An 18864-nucleotide genomic window follows, 5' to 3' on the forward strand; every position below is an offset into this window, starting at 1 on the left:
TGCCCAGCCCTTGCCGTGTCTAACGGGACCGCAGGCTTCCCGGCGCCTCAGGACCCAACGGGCCAAGGGCAGCCCTGCTTTCCACCCCCTAGGGGAGTGGCTGAGACAGTGGGGCCCCGCCTGCTCCCACTGAAGGGCATGCGGTGGGGGGGGGGACCCCCGATCGTAATCTGGGGGCAGCAGGACGGGCGCTGGCGAGCGCCGCTGCGGCTCCTGCCTGCGCCCCTCAGGCCGCGGCGTGGGCGGACCGTTCCGGGCCCGGGCAGGCGCGCTGCGGCCGCAAGGGAGGCTGGAGCGGGGGCTGCTCAGGTGGAGAGCGGCGCGCGCGGCCGGAGACGCGGGGCTGCGGGCCGGGGGAGCGAGCGCCCCGGTGCCACCCACGCCCCGCCCAGGCACCCCCCCCCCGAGCGCCGCGGGCTCCGAGAAGGTGCCCGCCCGGCGTTTGCTGCGGGAGCGCCGCTTCCCCGCGCCCTCCGCTTCGAAGTGAGTCCGGGCATCCGCGCTGCCCGCCCTGCTTCGCCGCACGGCCCCGCTGGGGCAGGCGGGCGAGGGGCGCCGCGCGGGGCTGCAGGGGTTCAGGGGCCCCTGCCTGGCCCCGGGAGGACGTAGGCGGGTGTGGATGTTGCCTGGCACGTGGAGGAGGGGGTGCTGCCATGAGGGGTCCGTGTGGGGGGTAAATGCTACGGCTCTGCGGGGAGCCTGCTTGTTTTACTTGCATGGAAGATTAGATCTTGTGAAATTGTAACCTGCCACTCAGCCCCAGAGACCGCTGCAAATGTGAAGGGCCGGCCACAGTACCTGCTCTTAGCTGGCTCCCCGTGTGCAGGATTTGCAGGAGGGTTTTGGGTGTGGGCTTAAATGCAGAACAGTCTCTCCCCTGGCTTAACTATAGAGGTAGAGGGAGTTCAAAGAAAGACAGCAAAGGTCATGGGGGAAGGGGGGGTTGAATGGAAGGCACTGGGGTGTATGAGCCCTGCAAGGTGCTGACACTTGTGCTGCCTGTCCATAGTTGCTCCTAGGGGACTGCATCGTGCACGTGGGTTAGATGACCAGTTTCGATTTCCAGGGCCAGACACCTGGGTCTATGACTTCTTATTTCCTGCTATGAAGTATTTAAATGAGCTGAATGTCACTGTCTCATTGTGACTATCTTCATGTGTGTTTTTAGGAGTGGAAATGATGACTGGGGAGGGTGGGGGGAGAGAGAGAGGTCCTTTTGGCCTTGGAATTGCTTGGATGTGAGTTTAGTACATGGAGCAAATCATAAAATAATGTGCAGTTCTGCAGTAATGCACAGAAGCATTAGTATGCTTCTCTTCAGCCCTTTGCTAAGTGGTCTCACTTTGAACATTTAAAGCATGGTATATGTTAAATAACGAATCCTCACAGCACCCCACTGTGGAAGGTGGTTCTTATCCCTGTTTTACAGAGGAAAAAACAGAGTAAAGTGATTTATCTAGGGTCGCATGATGAGACATTGTTAGTGCCAGGATTAAATCTCAGGAGCACTTCATTTCTGTAGTCTTCTTATTTCTCTAAACGAGTGTTTCTCAACCCACGTGGGGCATGACTCAGAAATGGGTCACTTCCCCTGGCAGTGAGGGGAAGTAATACCCTGTGGTTGCCAGGAATCCTGGGTGGGGAGGGCAGGGGCAGGAAAAGAAAGACTTGCTTCTGTGCCCTCTCCTGTCCTTCAGTTCCAGCCATTGACACTTCCTTGTCATCCTTGACAGTGCTCAGCTTCAGGGCTGGGGATACTTCATACCTACAGGTTCCCCTTGCTGTCCCTATCCACAGCAGCCCCAGCATCCAAGATATTTCTGTTATGTCTTCCTATGACTCACATGCTACAACAGTGTTATAATTGGTTACAGGATGATTATTTTTGGTTCATTTTGTTGATTGAGGATCCAAAAAAAGTTGAGAACCACTTCTTTTGGCTTAATGGCCTCTCCTTTTAAAATTGTAATTGTGTAGACTGTAGTTACATTGCATGTGAAATTTGTAATAACAAAAACAAAGAACAGAGTTTTCTTAAATAACATTAGGTTCAAATTTGTTTTCTTTCTACACTCTAAAGAACATATGTTCTCTTCTGTTGCATTGCATGGAGGAGGGCAATTTGTATTAACTTTGTTAAAACACAGACAGAAAATCCCTTGCATGGTTGCATATGCTTAAGCATGATGTTCCATGTAGGAGCAGCACTGTACAGTAGCAATAGTGCAAGACTTCCACAGTAGCCTAGAACAGACCTTTGAAGAGTGTCCAGATGAGCCTTTAAATCATGTTAGCTATCTCAAGTTAATTGTTTGTTTTTTACCTTGAATTAAATGATTGCCAGTGTAATGAAGCGGAAGCACAAAAGATGTGAATGTTTGGTCTGCCGTCTATATAGAGCAGGGGTTTTCATAACAAATTTTTTGGTGGCCTCAGAGTGCGGCCACCAACTCTTGCTGGTGGCCACTTTTACAATTTTAACTAAAATTCCTAATTAAGTTTAGGAAAGACAAGTAAATATGCCCACATACGTGTCCAAATCATTGCAATTTATTAATGTTAGGATTTTTTGCAGACTCTAATAAAAATAATGTACACTTGTCTCTATTCTGTACTGGAGCTAAACAGAGTAGAAACACAAATAAGGTGCTTTGCATGTTCTTGTCTTTCTTGTTGTTGTTGCTTTTTTTTAGACTTGCTAGCTACTAAGTCTGCTGCTGTGAAGTGATAAACATACAAATGTCACTTTTCACAACAGCAGATATAGTCAGCCCTGGATGGGGAAGTGGCTAGGGAGGCAGTGGGGGCCAGAGGTGATGGGGACAATGGATGGAGGGCTGGGGGAGACAGTGGGGGCCAGGAGGAATGGATGGGGGTGAGCCCAGGGCCAGAGCCCTCTTTCCGCCACCCGGGGAAAGTGGGGAACGCACTAGGAGCCTGCTCCTCCAGCATTTGTCTCCAGAGGGGGGCAGGACCCAACCCCTGCTGGAGGCCTCAGGGGAGGGGCCACTGCTTTGACCCCATCACTGCCCAGGAGCCTACGGCCGCAAAGAAAAGCCCCTAGTGGCCACATGTGGTCATGGCTGCCGCATTTGAGAAACGCTGATATAGAGCTGCCCTTAGTATTTTTGAGCAGAATCACAAAACAATTTAACTTCTCTCTAATTCCCAATGATCAGACCAATACTCAGGGGCTGTCTGTTGGTTTTTGGAGTAAAAGTCATTTACAGTAGAATCTCGGAGTTATGAACACTTCGGGAATGGAGGTTGTTTATAACTTTGAACAAAACGTTAGGGTTGTTCTTTCAAAAGTTTACAACTGAACATTGATTTTATACAGCTTTGAAACTACTATGCGAAGAAAAATGCTGCTTTCCCTTTATTCTTTTAGTAGTTTACATTTATCACAGTACTGTACTTATATTTGCTTTTTTAAATTTTTTGGTCTCTGCTGCAGCCTGATTGTGTACCTCTGGTTCCAAATGAGGTGTGTGGTTGACTGGTCAGTTCGTAACTCTGAGGTTCTACTGTACTTGATTCTTTGCCTCCTACTATCTTCACTCACTCATTTTAGATAAAGGGAGGATCGTCTGTCTCCTTGTGGGAGGTACAATTATCTTCATTTTATAAGAAAAGTAAGGCAGAAGGTTTAAGTGATTTGATGAAGGCTGTAGAGAGGATTGGTGACAGAGCCAAGATTCATCTACTGGTTGTTTTGCCATTGACTTCAGTAGGGCCAGGATTTCAACCCATGCATTTCCAGGGTCTTCCCTTAGTATACTAGATTAGCATACTAGATTATTGTCTTCTCTGAAGCTGTCCTTCCTTGTGACTGTTTAGCAGAAGTGCCCACAAGAGAGAGAATCTGCAATTACTGTGTTATGAAGCAAAGGTATATGTTATATGCAGATGTAATACGTGCAAATTAATTGTATTATTTACATTTCTTATTCTTTATAAAACTGTTTTCCTTTGTCTAAGCCAGTAAATAACTTTCTTATAACCTTGAGCAACGATGGTGAAAGTGGTTCACGTTTGAAAGAGAATTAAGATTAGCAAATTTGTAGGAAGCTGTAATACTTTTAAATGTGACTTTTGTGTTAATTACAGGTACCTGAATGTTAGTAAAGCTTTACTATTTTGGGCTACGATGTGAAAAACCAGTATATTTTTTGTGTGTGATAAAATATCTTACTGCCAGGCATCAAATTTGTAGGCTGGAAGTATTTCATAACAACCTGGCCATGTAAAATCTAGCAATACCATAACCTTTAAACTGCAGTAATATAACACATGCAAAAAAAGGCTTTTTAACTCAGATCTATAGTTATTACATCTGTTTGGTTTCATCCAGTACCAGAATGTAGGTTGTAAAGTCAATATATAAGTGTAAAATTGAAGGTTACTTCTAAGATAGCTTACACTTTCTTTTACTTACTGGTTAGGTAAATGTTCTGGTTGCATTTTACATTTTGTATTTTCAAACTTTTCATTCATAAGTTTCATAACATTTATTAATGCTTTGTAACTGTGACACCTTTGAGGGGTGCCCATGACTATGGGTGACCTTGTTACCCCCCCTTGCCTCCAGTGTGAGGGAGTCTATGTCTCGTAACTGGGCATCAGCTCCAATGGAACACCAGCCTTTCCAGCACTCTCCTCAGGACTCTGCCAGTCCTGTCCTTTCCTTGCAGATTAACAGTAGGTGCACCCCAACCTTTGAGAAAAACCGTGAAGAGGGTTCCTCTACAGCATCCAGTCCCTGTCACTGGATGCTCATAGATATTGCCAAGTCTGCTGACTCCAAAGACCGTACACACACCAGCTTCTTCGCTAAGCTGGGGACGCATGCTTTACTTTAGTATTACAGCACTGAGATGAATTTATAGTAAAACCAAGAATACGTTTGTTAATAAAGAACAGAGATTTAAGTGATACTAAGCAAAGATAATGGAAACAAAAATGGTGACAAATAAAACAAAAGTATAGCATGCTTCTGAGATACTGCATATGACCTTGGCAGGCTCCAGTCTTTGTCAAAAGCAGTTTTTCTCACCTACAGCTGTTTCTCATGCTCAGCACCACCAACCCTCGTGGTTGGGGCTTCACTGTTCATGGATGCAAAGAGCACTGACCTATTCGTTCCCTCAGTGATGGATAAACAAAGAATTCTTTTCCCTTCTTCTTGCAGTCCAGAAAAGCTTTGAAATGTATTCTTTTGATACGTACCTGAGATAAAGTTCCTCTCTCTTGCTGTGTGTTCTTTGTGATGTAGACACCAGGTCCATTTTTCACATTTTCTAGTTAATTTGCATTTCGTGTTGACTCAAATATAGTCACTATTGTCTTTAGTTGACCTTGCTCAATTTAAATTATAGACAGGGAGATAATTACTTTACTTTCCCTCCTATCTGGAAGAAAACCTGTTTCTCCCTTTGTTCAGTCACAGACTTTAAAGCATCATATCACTAAGTATCTGTAGTTCCTCATATAGTGTTAATACACACATTTCACAATTATATTACTGGCCAGTGTATTATAAGTTTTCATTTGATACCTAATAGATATTCTTTTTCGATAAATGCCATTGCAGCAAGGTTAGGTGTATAATGAATTTGTCAGGCCTGACACGTTGTTGACACACAGCAGTGAACCAGCAAAGGGCCTCTCTGGGTATGTCTATACTACCCGCTGGATCGGCGGGCACCGATCTATCCCGGGGGGCAGGGGGAGTGGTGTCAATTTGTTGCATCTAGTCTCAACGCGATAAATCGACCACTGAGCGCTCTCCCGTCCACTCCAGTGCTCCACTGCTGTGAGAGGCGCAAGCAGAGTTGACAGGGGAGCGGCAGCAGTTGACACACCACATCAAAGGCACTGCGGTGAGTAGGTCTAAGTGCGTTGACTTCAGCTACGTTATGCACGTAGCTGAAGTTGCATAACTTAGATCGATTTCCTCCCCAGTGTAGACCAGGCCTCTGTCACAGTAACATTTTCTTAATTTGTTAGTTCTGAATGTGTCTTGGAGCTATTCGTTCCAAACAGAAAAGAAAGAAAAAAAGTACATATGTGATAGTGACATTTAAGAACAGTTTTAGCATTCAGAATTTAGTGCCACATAAAGATGTGTTTGGACCCATGGGCTGAAACTATGTGCTTCTAAGCTCCCTTGTGACTCGTCAGGTTGTAGCCACAGTCTCTGGCACCATTTCTAGAGAATAGGACCCAGTGGTGTAGCTGTCACCTACCCCCCATGACCAGTGCTGATTCCCTCTCCTCCCCAGTTGCTCCAACGCCCCAGTTGCTCAACAAACACATGCAACTCCCATTGATCTCAATGTAAGTTGTTGTTTTTCATGTGAACCAGGGGCAATATATTGTCCTAAGTGATAATGTGCTTTTCAATCAACTTTTAAACTGACAGATGTCATTAGAGTGAGGTATTTTAGCCTTAGTAGTAGTTGACGGGTCTAGCAGGCTACAGTGTAGAGCGGTGCTGAAAGAGCCAGATTTTGTCCATTATGAGTTATGTACATGTGCAGCAAATTTAGGCATATAGGGTGAGAGTTTGTTTTTTTTTAAGGGTGATTAGGTACAAATGGTGATTAGGTACCTATCCCCTACCCATAAATGCTAACTGGATTTAAGTTGGCTATTCCTTACAATAGCAAGAGGCACCACCAGGTCAAATCCATGTTGGAAAGGTTTATTTGTGGGCTCCTTTTACTACAGAATCTACATAATATATGGACACAAATAAATACATTTTTACCTTATGTGTTCTGGAGCAAGCCTCATAGATGCTTCTACCTGAGTGTTTAGTTTGCCTGTATGCAATATGCAGAGGGCCTCCATGCTTTGTAATTTTTTTATTTTTTTAAACAGATGTTAGGTTTTGGTATGTCACCTTCTATCTCTCACATTTTGAGTAAGCAATTTGTATTCTGTTGTGTTGTCATACTTGGTATTGTAAAATAGTGAAAGGGAAACATTACCCATTTGGTCATTCCAGAAGTGTTAAAAATTAGGACAATAGGATTTGTAATATATATTGGAACTTATTCATGATGAGACATGTTACGTTTTATCAAATTACTCAGAAGAGAAATGGATACACATCTCTTTGAATGGCAAGATCTTGCATTGGGAATTACAGGGATACTCTTTGCATGTCTTCTGTAGGAGCGTTTCTTATTAGCCTGCTTTCACACTGGAAATGCTAGTCACTATGGTAGTGATGACTTCATATATTGCACTAGATTTTTGCAGGATCTCCTTATCCACCGTAAATTTTATTTATTTAGATCTATAGAGTTCCTGTCCAGGACTATAGGAATCCTTGCCATATATTTAAAAATTCAAACTAATCATTCAAACAAAAATAAATGCAGCGGCTTTCCTCCCAAAAAAACTTGCCCCAGCCGTAGATCCAGATACTGTGGCACTGTTGAGGTGGAGAGGGGGTTGTTCTTTCTGAGTGAGTGTGTGGGCAAAAGCAGACACCTATCTCACATGGTAGACTCCAAAACTGACTTGTTATGTGGGAAATTTCACTCTGACTACACTTACACAGGAACGTCTGATGCATACCCAAAATTTATGCATTCAGATTCATGTCACCGTCTCTGCTGGTGTGCATTTGACTCCTGAGAAATTTATACAGTATGTGAGTACACTACATTTTGCAGATCTGGGTCCCTGTCTAATCCATTAGATTGGGATCCCTAGGGCCACTTGAGAGAGGTTACCAAACCTGCAGCTGCAGAGTTCCTATGTTGGAACGGATGGGCTGTCCACCCCAAGCAATGGCTTTAATTGTTTTCAAAGCTGCCAGTAGGTTTCTGTCTAAACTGATCCTTTTTTTTTTTTTTTTAAAAAAGCTGTTATGTTTGGAAGTTTCTTTTTTAGCGTTTGGTAATAATTCTTTACCGAATGCTAGAAAGCAAACTTCCTGAATATAACCCTAAAACCCAAACCACTGACCTCCTTAAAATGTAGACATAAAACTGTATGTACGCACTGTCATTCGCTAGTAGCACTAGAATAAAGCTTGATGACTGAGGCACAAAACACCTTTCCCCTTCCCTAACAAACCATCTCTAAGCTTTCAAGACCCAGATATGGAAAAGTGTCCCTGGTATTTTTCATTCCAGCATGTTGAGTAGGGTTGGAGCTTGTTGTTTTGTTTAGGATTTGACCTACACATAGCAGTCAGCTCTGGGACTTCACAAAAATGCATATTAGGTTTAAAATAATATGCTAGTGGGATAATATCTGTGTCAAATTTTCAAAATTATCTTATTCTTGTGAAATAAAGGGACTACAGCAGCGGAACCAATCACCAGGGAATCTCCAACATTAAGTGGTTCTCCAGATGGGGCAATAGCAGAGGAAATGCTCCACATCTCTTTTTTCCAACCATCCCTGGAGCTGGGGACATGTAGGGTATATAATCAGCAAAGGGGCATGGTTGAAGCACTGCTCTACTTCAGCTATTCTTGGCTATCAGAAGCACACCTAGGGGCCAACTGGAGCTGAATAGAAGCTACGGTAGCCCAGAGACTGCGCTTAACGTATTCTGGGAGCAGGGCAGAGCCTGGAATAAAGGAAACACAACACCCTTTCTTGTACCAAGAACAGCTCAGCTAGAGTGAAGAATCAGGTTCACTGTTCTTAGGAACCAAAGTTTGCATTGAGATTGGATGGTAAATGTTGCATAAGAACTTGTATAGAATATATTTTTCTACTATGCAAGGTTATGATTAGGTTGGACCTCCCATTTATGAGATAATCAATTGTGACATGTCCTATACTGTGGTTTTTTTTTTTTTTTTGCTTGTCATCAAACTGTATATGTTACTGTTGCTCAGAGCACATATCAGTTAGGAGGATAATTTCTCTACATGTACATCAGGTTATGTAGGCAGCTAAGCTGCAGAGTCTGGATTTGCCAGCCAAAACATCGACCCTTGTTTGTAACTCATGTGAACCCTGAAATCTGTGCAAGAGATTATCCTTAATTGGCAACTTCCTGTTTTAAGAGACTACCCTAAATATATATATATATATATGTGTGTGTGTGTGTGTATATCTATATCTAAAATATAATAATTCTGCTCAACCTTTAACAGATTTCCTGTATTATTAGGGGTTGAGGTGGAGTTATTGACGTGCAGAAGGAGTGGAAATGTGGAAAGCCCTTCCATTGTAACCAAACACACTTGGGGTATGTCTACACTATGAAATTAGGTCGAATTTATAGAAGTCAGTTTTTTAGAAATCGGTTTTATATATTCGAGTGTGTGTGTCCCCACAGAAAATGCTCTAAGTGTATTAAGTGCATTAACTCGGCGGAGTGCTTCTATAGTACCGAGGCAAGCGTCGACTTCCGGAGTGTTGCACTGTGGGTAGCTATCCCACAGTTCCCGCATTCTCCACTGCCCATTGGAATTCTGGCCCCAATGCCTGATGGGGCTAAAACATTGTCACGGGTGGTTCTGGGTACATATCGTCAGGCCCCCGTTCCCTCCCTCTCTTCGTGAAAGCAGAAGCAGACAATCGTTTCGTGCCTTTTTTCTTGAGTTACCTGTGCAGACGCCATACCACGGCAAGCATGGAGCCCACTCAGGTAACCGTCACCGTATGTCTCCTGGGTGCTGGCATATGTGGTTCTGCATTGCTACACAGCAGCAGCAACCCCTTGCCTTGTGGCAGCAGATGGTGCAGTAGGACTGGTAGCCATCATCGTCATGTCCAAGGTGCTCCTGGCCACGTCGGCCAGGAGCGCCTGGGCAGACATGGGTGCAGGGACTACATTAGAAATGACTTGACCAGGTCATTCTCTTTAGTCCTGCAGTCAGTCCTATTGAACCAACTTATGGTGAGCAGGCAGGCGACACGGATTGCTAGCAGTCCTCCTGTACCATCTTCTGCGAGGCAGGCAAGAGATGAGGATGGCTAGCAGTCCTACTGCACCATCTTCTGCCGAGCAGCCATGAGATGTGGATGGCTTGAAGTCCTTCTGCACTGTCTGCTGCCAGCCAAAGATGTAAAAGATAGATGGAGTGGATCAAAACAAGAAATAGACCAGATTTGTTTTGTACTCATTTGCTTCCACTTCTCCCCCGTCTAGGGGACGCATTCCTCTAGGTCACACTGCAGTCACTCACAGAGAAGGTGCAGCGAGGTAAATCTAGCCATGTATCAATCAGAGGTCAGACAAACCTGCTTGTTCCAATAAGAACAATTACTTAGGTGCACCATTTCTTATTGGAACCCTCCGTGAAGTCCTGCCTGAAATACTCATTGATGTAAAGCCACCCCCTTTGGTGATTTTAATTCCCTGTAAGCCAACCCTGTAAGCCATGTCGTCAGTCGCCCCTCCCTCCATCAGAGCAATGGCAGACAATCGTTCCACGCCTTTTTTCTGTGCGGACGCCGTACCAAGGCAAGCATGGAGGCCGCTCAGCTCACTTTGGCAGTTAGGAGCACATTAAACACCACACGCATTATCCAGCAGTATATGCAGAACCAGAACCTGGCAGAGCGATACCGGGTGAGGAGGCGACGTCAGCGCGGTCACGTGAGTGATCAGGACATGGACACAGATTTCTCTGAAAGCATGGGCCCTGCCAATGCATGCATCAAGGTGCTAATGGGGCAGGTTCATGCTGTGGAACGCCGATTCTGGGCTCAGGAAACAAGCACAGACTGGTGGGACCGCATAGTGTTGCAGGTCTGGGACGATTCCCAGTGGCTGCGAAACTTTCGCATGCGTAAGGGCACTTTCATGGAACTTTGTGTCTTCAGCCCGCCACTTACTCTCTTCAGCCCGCCACCTCTCCTCCCCGTCATTTTGTGCTTTCTGCACTCTGACATTATTTGCCTCCACGCATTCGTCTGTGCTCTGTCAGTGTGGGAGGACAGCATGAGCTCAGAGAACATTTCATCACGAGTGCGTTTTTTTTTCTTTCTAATCTTCACTAGCCTCTGGGAAGGAGAAGATCCTGTGATCATTGAAACACATGCAGCTGGTGGAGAAAAAAAAAGGGACAGCGGTATTTAAAAAGACACATTTTATAAAACAGTGGCTACACTCTTTCAGGGTAAACCTTGCTGTTAACATTACATACATAGCACATGTGCTTTCATGACAAGGTCACATTTTGCCTCCCCCCACCGCCTGGCTACCCCCTCAACCCTCCCCCTTCTCCGTGGCTAATAGCGGGGAACATTTCTGTTCAGCCATAGGCAAACAGCTCAGCAGGAACGGGCACCTCTGAGTGTCCCCTGAAGAAAAGCACCCAATTTCAACCAGGTGACCATGAATGATATCTCACTCTCCTGAGGATAACACAGAGAGATAAAGAATGGATGTTGTTTGAACGCCAGCAAACATACGCTGCAATGCTTTGTTCTACAATGATTCCCGAGTACGTGTTACTGGCCTGGAGTGGTAAAGTGTCCTACCTTTTGCAAAGGCTTTGGGAGTACATCCAGGAGAGCCGCGAATGCCAGGGCAAATTAATCCTTTCACATGCTTGCTTTTAAACCATGTATAGTATTTTAAAAGGTACACTCACCGGAGGTCTCTTCTCCGCCTGCCGGGTCCAGGAGGCAGCCTTGAGTGGGTTCGGGGGGTACTGGCTCCAGGTCCAGGGTGAGAAACAGTTCCTGGCTGTCGGGAAAACCGGTTTCTCCACTTGCTTGCTGTGAGCTATCTACAACCACCTCCTCATCATCATCTTCTTCTTCGTCCCCAAAACCTGCTTCCGTGTTGCCTCCATCTCCATTGAAGGAGTCAAACAACACGGCTGGGGCAGTGGTGGCTGAACCCCCAAAGTGGCATGCAGCTCATCATAGAAGCAGCATGTTTGGGGTTCGGACCCGGAGCGGCCGTTCGCCTCTCTGGTTTTCTGGTAGGTTTGCCTGAGCTCCTTAAGTTTCACGCGGCACTGCTTCGGGTCCCTGTTATGGCCTCTGTCCTTCATGCCCTGGGAGATTTTGACAAAGGTTTTGGCATTTCGAAAACTGGAATGGAGTTCTGATAGCACGGATTACTCTCCCCATACAGCGATCAGATCCTGTACCTCCCGTTCAGTCCATGCTGGAGCTCTTTTGCGATTCTGGGACTCCATCATGGTCACCTTTGCTGATGAGCTCTGCATGGTCACCTGCAGCTTGCCACGCTGGCCAAACAGGAAATGAGATTCAAAAGTTCGCGGTTCTTTTCCTGTCTACCTGGCCAGTGCATGTGAGTTGAGAGTGCTGTCCAGAGCGGTCACAATGGAGCACTCTGGGATAGCTCCCAGAGGCCAATACTGTCGAATTGTGTCCACAGTACCCCAAATTCGACCCGGCAAGGCCGATTTAAGCGCTAATCCACTTGTCAGGGGTGGAGTAAAGAAATCGATTTTTAAGAGCCCTTTAAGTCGAAAAAAAGGGCTTCATCGTGTGGATGGGTGCAGGTTTACATCGATTTAACGCAGCTAAATTCGACGTAAAGTCCTAGTGTAGACCAGGGGTTGGTGTATTGAGGATACAGACTCATTGTCCCGTCCCTGCTGGTGTGCGTTTGATGATTTTTAAGAAGTCTTTATGAGCCTTTCCCTTATAGGAGAAAGTCACCTTAAGCTAACTATGAAGGTATGCATTGCTACCCTTCCATGTAAAGAGAAGGAACTGTCCACCTTTGGATATCATTGTAGAGTGAAGGGAATGAAATCCAACTTAAAGTACTTTTTATAGAATCATAGGACTGGAAGGCAGCCTGAGAAATCATCTAGTCAGTCCCATGCACTCATGCCAGGACTAAGTATTATCCAGACCATCCTTGAGGGGGTGTTTGTCTAACCTCATCTTAAAAAACATCCTATGATGGAGATTCCACAACCTCCCTACGCAAATTGTTCCAGTGCTTAACTACCCTGACTGCTAGGAAGTTTTTCCTAATGTCCAATCTGAACTTCCCTTGTTGCAATTTAAGTGCATTGCTTCTTGTCCTATTCTCAGGTTTTAATGAGAATTTTTTTTCTTCCTCCTCCTTGTAACAACCTTTTATGTACTTGAAAGCTGTTATCATGCCCCCCCCCCAGTCTTCTCTTCTCCAGACTAAACAAACCCATTTTTCTCAATCTTTCCTTGTAGGTCATGTTTTCTAGACCTTTAATCATCTTTGTTGCTCTCCTCTGGACTTTCTCCAATTTGTCCGCATCTTTCCTAAAATGTGGCACCTAGAACTGGACACAATACTCCAGTTGAGGCCTAATCAGTGCAGAGTAGAGCAGAAGAATTACTTTTTGTGTCTTTCTTACAACACTCGTGCTAGTACATCCCAGAATGCTGTTTGCTTATTTTACAACAGTGTTACACTGTTCCCTCATATTTAGCTTGTGATCCATTATGACGTCCAGATCCCTGTCTGCAGTACTGCTTCCTAGGCAGTCATTTCCATTTTGTATGTGTGCAACTGATTGTTCCTTCCTAGGTGAAGTACTTTGCATTTGTCCTTGTTGAATTTCATCCTATTTACTTCAGGCCCTTTCTTCAGTTTGTCCAGATCATTTTGAATTTTAATACTATCCTCCAAAGCACTTGCAACCACTCCCAGATAGGTATCATCGGCAAACTTTATAAGTGTACTCTCTATGCCATTATCTAAATCACTGATGAAGATATTGAACAGAACTGGACCCAGGACTGATATCTGCGGGACCCCACTCAATAAGCCCTACCAGCTTGACTGTGAACCACTGATGATTACCCTCTGGAAATGGTTTTCCCATCAGTTATGCACTCATCTTCTAATAGCTCCGTCTAGGTTGTATTTCCCTAGTTTGTTTATGAGTAGGGCATGCAAAACAGTATCAGAAGCCTTACTAAAGTCAAGATATACACATCTACTGTTTCCCTCCTATCCACAAGGCTTGTTACCTTGTCAATGTCCATGCTGTCTGTTACTTATCACTTTATTATCTTCTAGGTGTTTGCAAATTGATTACTTAATTATTTGCTCCATTATCTTTCTGGGTACTGAAGTTAAGCTCCCTGCTCTGCAATTCCCCAGGTTGTCCTTATTTTCCTTTTTTATGCTTGTTTACCTTTTGTAGTTTTATTACCTTTTAAAAATATGAATAACTCTTTGGGGACAGGGGCTGTCATTTATCTTACGTTTGTACAGCTGCAATGCTTCCTGGGGTACCCAACATTGTGAAGCATCTCAGTACCACCTGCCCATAGCATAAGGAAGTCTAGTCTGTGCTTGCCAGGGGGCCAGCTCCCCAACTCCACCAGCTATGGGGCAAAACAAGCACTCCCCTCTAGACCTCTACAGGCCCGGCTGTTTCTCTACAGGTTAGAAAAAAGGCACACTCCAACCCTTGAACTGTGCGAGTGACTCCCTGGAGTGTCCAGCCCCTGTTTCACTGGACACTCGTGGTCTCAGATCTGCTTCTTCAAAAGAAGGACTACACCCCAGCTTATCAGTTCTACCCCAAACCACGGCTCTGCTTAATACACAGTACTTAGATATCTTTATAATCAAGTATACGTCAATTGAACAAAGTAATTCAAAGTAGGAGCAAGCAGAAATATTGTAGACAAATGGTTATATTTAAATGAAGTTCTTACACACATTCTGGAGCCTAGACTTAATTAACAAGATACTCTCTTGTCTAATAAAGTATTGCTTACCAGCGCTTTACAGCCAGGATGGCTTTGATCCTCTTTTCATGAGACAAACAACGCTGTCAGCTTGTTTCCTTGGTGAACGATTCTCTGTGTTTCTTTGCATAATGACAGGTTTCAGAGTAACAGCCGTGTTATTCTGTATTCGCAAAAAGAAAAGGAGTACTTGTGGCACCTTAGAGACTAACCAATTTATTAGAGCATAAGCTTTCGTGAGCTACAGCTCACTTCATCAGATGCATATCGTCTGCTGCAGTTTCCACGATATGCATCTGATGAAGTGAGCTGTAGCTCACGAAAGCTTATGCTCTAATAAATTGGTTAGTCTCTAAGGTGCCACAAGTACTCCTTTTCTTTTTGTGTTTCTTTGGATTCCCTGATATACCAGACTGTCCTTTGATCTTATTCATAAACGGGATTCTCCCCTGCTGATTGTTTGTTTTTTTCCTGTAGGTTTTCTCTCTTTTAGATTTTGCAGTCTTTCAACTAGTATCTTGCTCAGTGTGAAAATAGGCCTCCATTGTGAGTCATAAAATACAGAATACTCTCATGGCATCTGTAACCTGCTGTCTGAAAGGTCTAAGTTATGTCCCCTCCCTCTCCCCCCCACCCCGGTGACCTGCCTTAATTCCCAGTCCTTAAGAACGTGAATTTTAGTATAGATGTATAAATCCTTAAGTATTATCCGTACAGTGATTATGATAAGCGATGGGCTGCTGGCTCTCGATAGAGACCTCACATGTCACCCTTTGGTGAGCTGTTATGCAAATATCTGACCCAGAGGATCCCTGTAAAACCTTCTGCATTTTGTGCTCTCTGCCAGTTGCAGCAGGAGTCCCTTGGTCACAGCAGTGCATAAAATAGTGATGCTGTGACCTGGTTGGTCTTTAGGTGCTATCACATATACATATTGAATAATAATATTTAAATAAGCAAAGTGGTTAAATGATCTCAAAGTAATATAGAAAGGAAAAAAAAAGGACATGTATTTTCATGATTTCCCCTCAATTAGAGTGTTGTCTTTCACATAATTTGTGAGGTATTTCCCCCCCATATCAGATGACCTATTTTGCATATAATAATCTCTGTGTAATAGATACTCTGAGTAATTCAGATATAATTTTTGATACAATGCAAGGGAATTTAATTTTTTTGTGTGAAATTTACTAAATGTTAAAATATTCTAAATGACATTTATAATAAAGATAACTCAATTGCCCTTGTTTAAATTTAAAAGTTTAATTTTTTAAAATTAAGATTACAGTATTACATTGTAAATCAACTGCTGTATATTCAAAGCTAAACTCTAATGTCAGTGCTAATTCAGTGCTGCTGCCAGAGGCCTTCTACAGCTTTGTAGGCAGGCTGAATTTTTGCCCCTATTAGCAGGGTGGGTAGTCAGAATGTAGAGGACAAATTTCTAACCCCCTTAATTATGAGCATGCAACTCCATTGACTTGAAGGTGTGTTTTGCCATAGCAAAGAATGCAATATTGGGCTCTTTCTGATAGTGATATATTACACAATATGGCTTTATGGGAACTATATTATATAAACATCTGTACGTGTGAGATAATGTTAGCTGCCGCTCCTGTGAGTCAGGTCATTTAGTCACTCCTGAGAAATTGTATAGACTAAAATCTATCTGTTTTATGCTTATTGGCATTATTACAAGAATGCGTTTTAAGTGTACAAGGTTACCAGTCTTGGTAAAGCTTTCATATTATATATTTGTAAAGGGTACACTGCTGACTTGGAAAGCTGCCAAATCACCCAAATGACATCAATTATCTGCTGGATATTTTCCATGAGAAAAGGCACCATTTTATTCCTGCAGTGAAGTTGCAGAGTCTCCACTCATGTGGTTTTCCCTTTATGGAGTTTTGCAGGAAAAGACTTTTTAAACAGGCAATAGTCATTGCTTAGGAGAACGGCATTCTGTATGTGCCTTTGGCAGAGAAACATTTCACCCTGCTGTTTGTTGGTTTTTAATTAAAAAATTCCTTTTGTAACTTTTTAAAGTCTTTAATAATTTTCTAATTGCCTGATTAGGAATCTGGTGTCAGAACAAGTCCAAGGGCCCAGTCCTGGTCCCACAGAAGTATCTGAAGTTTGCCATTGTCCTCAACAGGAGAAGGATTGTATTGGATCTTTGTAACAGGGTGATCGTCACTCAGGTGCCCCCTCATAAAGTGGTGTGAATAGACAGCACTGGGGTTTGTATGAATGTGCCACTCCATTAGGTTTTAGCATTTGCTCATATTCCATAGGCTGCAGAGCCAGAGTACAGGCGTTGGACAGGTGGACCATGGCCCAACCACCTTTCAGCAGTGGTCTTGTACTAAATTAGTATAGAAGCTGCTGGAGCAGTCCGGAGCATTGCTCCAGCTGCATGGTCACAACATCAGTGAAATTTGACCTGGCAGCCCCACCATCCAGACAAAGGGGCAACCAGGCCAAATTTGAGTGGCGTTGTGACCTGGTGCATGAGAAGTCTGTTCCTGTATGGTGGTGTGCAGGAGAGCATGCCAAGAACTTGACTCCAGGTGGCACTCGCTCATGCATTGTGCAGAAAAGAGAGAGAGAAGGGATACTCCCTGGCTGAGGGAGACCTGGTGTTCCTAAGGGGAGGGGAGACAAGTGGGGATTCTACAGAGTTGTTGTCAGAGGGAGGCAGGGACTGTAATTTGCCCCTCTCCCCTCTCCCCTCCCCCCGAAATGTCTGAATTGGTGCCACAGCTCTCATGGCCAGACGTTGCTGTGCAGGTCTCTTTGTCAGTTTTCTTCCCCAGATTCCTCAAAAACTCCAGATCAGAGTCCAAAGGTAATTAAAACACTCCCCTTTTGGTTCCAGATTATTTCGTCCTGATATACATTGGCCCTCCAGGCTGCTACCCCAGTTCAATGTCTCTCTCCCCTAAGGTAGGAAGTCCCCAGCCCTCCTTCCTGGAGCTGGGTCACCATTTCTTAACTCTCTGCAGACCCTCCTTTTAAGAAGCCTAAGTGGGTCACCTGATCTTCATCTTCCCCACCTGGGAAGGTGAATTAAGCTTGTCACAGGTGGCCTTAGGCCCATTTCCCCTTAAAGTGGCCAGCCCCACCGTGATCATCCCTTCCCTGTAAACCAGAAATGATGAGGAAGATACACCAGGAAACATGTCACATATCAGCATCCTCCCTACTGTGTGGAGTTGACCTGTTAATGCTTTTTTTATGTTGCTTTTTTAAATAAATCTTATACAAGTAGAAGCATTTGTGGGCTGAGTGGAATCCAACAGTATGTATCTTGTACATGTAATATTTCCACTGAAATAAAGGATGACAGGATTAAGTCCTTAGATCTCAATCGTGAAATGCATATGCACATAATTAGATTTATGTGTGCAAGTAGTCCCACTGAATTAGGGCTACTCACCCGAGTAAGTGTTTGCGGGACCTTGGCCTTAGTTTGTTACAGAAGGAAAAGTGCCATTTACTTAACTCTGTGTGTGTGAGAGAGAGATTAAGGCTTGGCCTGCACTGGGAGTTTGTTGGGATAACTGCATCACTCAGGCTTGTGTTTTTTTCACACCCCTGAGCGACTTAGTTATACCAGCTTAACTCCAGGTGTACACAGCACTATGTAGACAGGAGAGCTTCTCCCATCAATATAGCTACTGCCTCTTGGGAAGGTGGAGTATCTACACTGACAGAAGTTCTCCTGCTGGCATAGGTATCATCTTCACTAAGTGCTAGAGGCACATCTGCGCCACTGCACTGCTGTAAGTGTAGACAAGCCCTCAGATTTCATCAGTGATTTCATTGGTTTACATTGTATCTGCTGTTCATGCTGCATTTACTCCACACTTTTCGTAAACAGATTCATCACAAATTTGGGGAGGGGGAACAACTTTGGGAGCTGGTGTTTGGAGTGATAGCTGCTTGACTGGTATGAACAATTAATTTTAAATCTTAAACAATTGTCACAACACTTTATTCTGAAGATAGTTTCCTCTGTAAGGAAATAATCTCTTGAAATGCTCCCTTTAAAAAAAGGACTGAACCTTTTTAAATGTAACTCTATGTTTACTGTTACTTATAACATCAAAGAACACTCTCTGAAGGTGAGAGAACACAACGCATCTCATCTTTATGACTTTATAGTCAGTGGGACTGTGACCTAATGTAAACTTGCAGAGA

At 44.2% G+C, this 18864-nt stretch overlaps 1 protein-coding gene across 9 annotated transcripts in view; it reads left to right on the forward strand.

Moving 5' to 3' along the window:
- The first annotated feature begins 316 nt into the window (after window positions 1–316).
- The window catches only part of EYA1 (EYA transcriptional coactivator and phosphatase 1), a 231452-nt gene continuing 212904 nt past the window's right edge, over window positions 317–18864 (forward strand). For all 9 annotated transcript variants that reach the window (XM_073330852.2, XM_073330862.2, XM_073330863.2 and 6 more), the window contains exon 1: window positions 317–483. The gene's annotated coding sequence lies outside the window, so the exon portion shown is untranslated. The remainder of the gene's footprint in view (window positions 484–18864) is intronic.

Source organism: Lepidochelys kempii, chromosome 2 (assembly GCF_965140285.1).
Source record: "Lepidochelys kempii isolate rLepKem1 chromosome 2, rLepKem1.hap1, whole genome shotgun sequence".
NCBI classification, from domain to species: Eukaryota; Metazoa; Chordata; order Testudines; family Cheloniidae; genus Lepidochelys; species Lepidochelys kempii.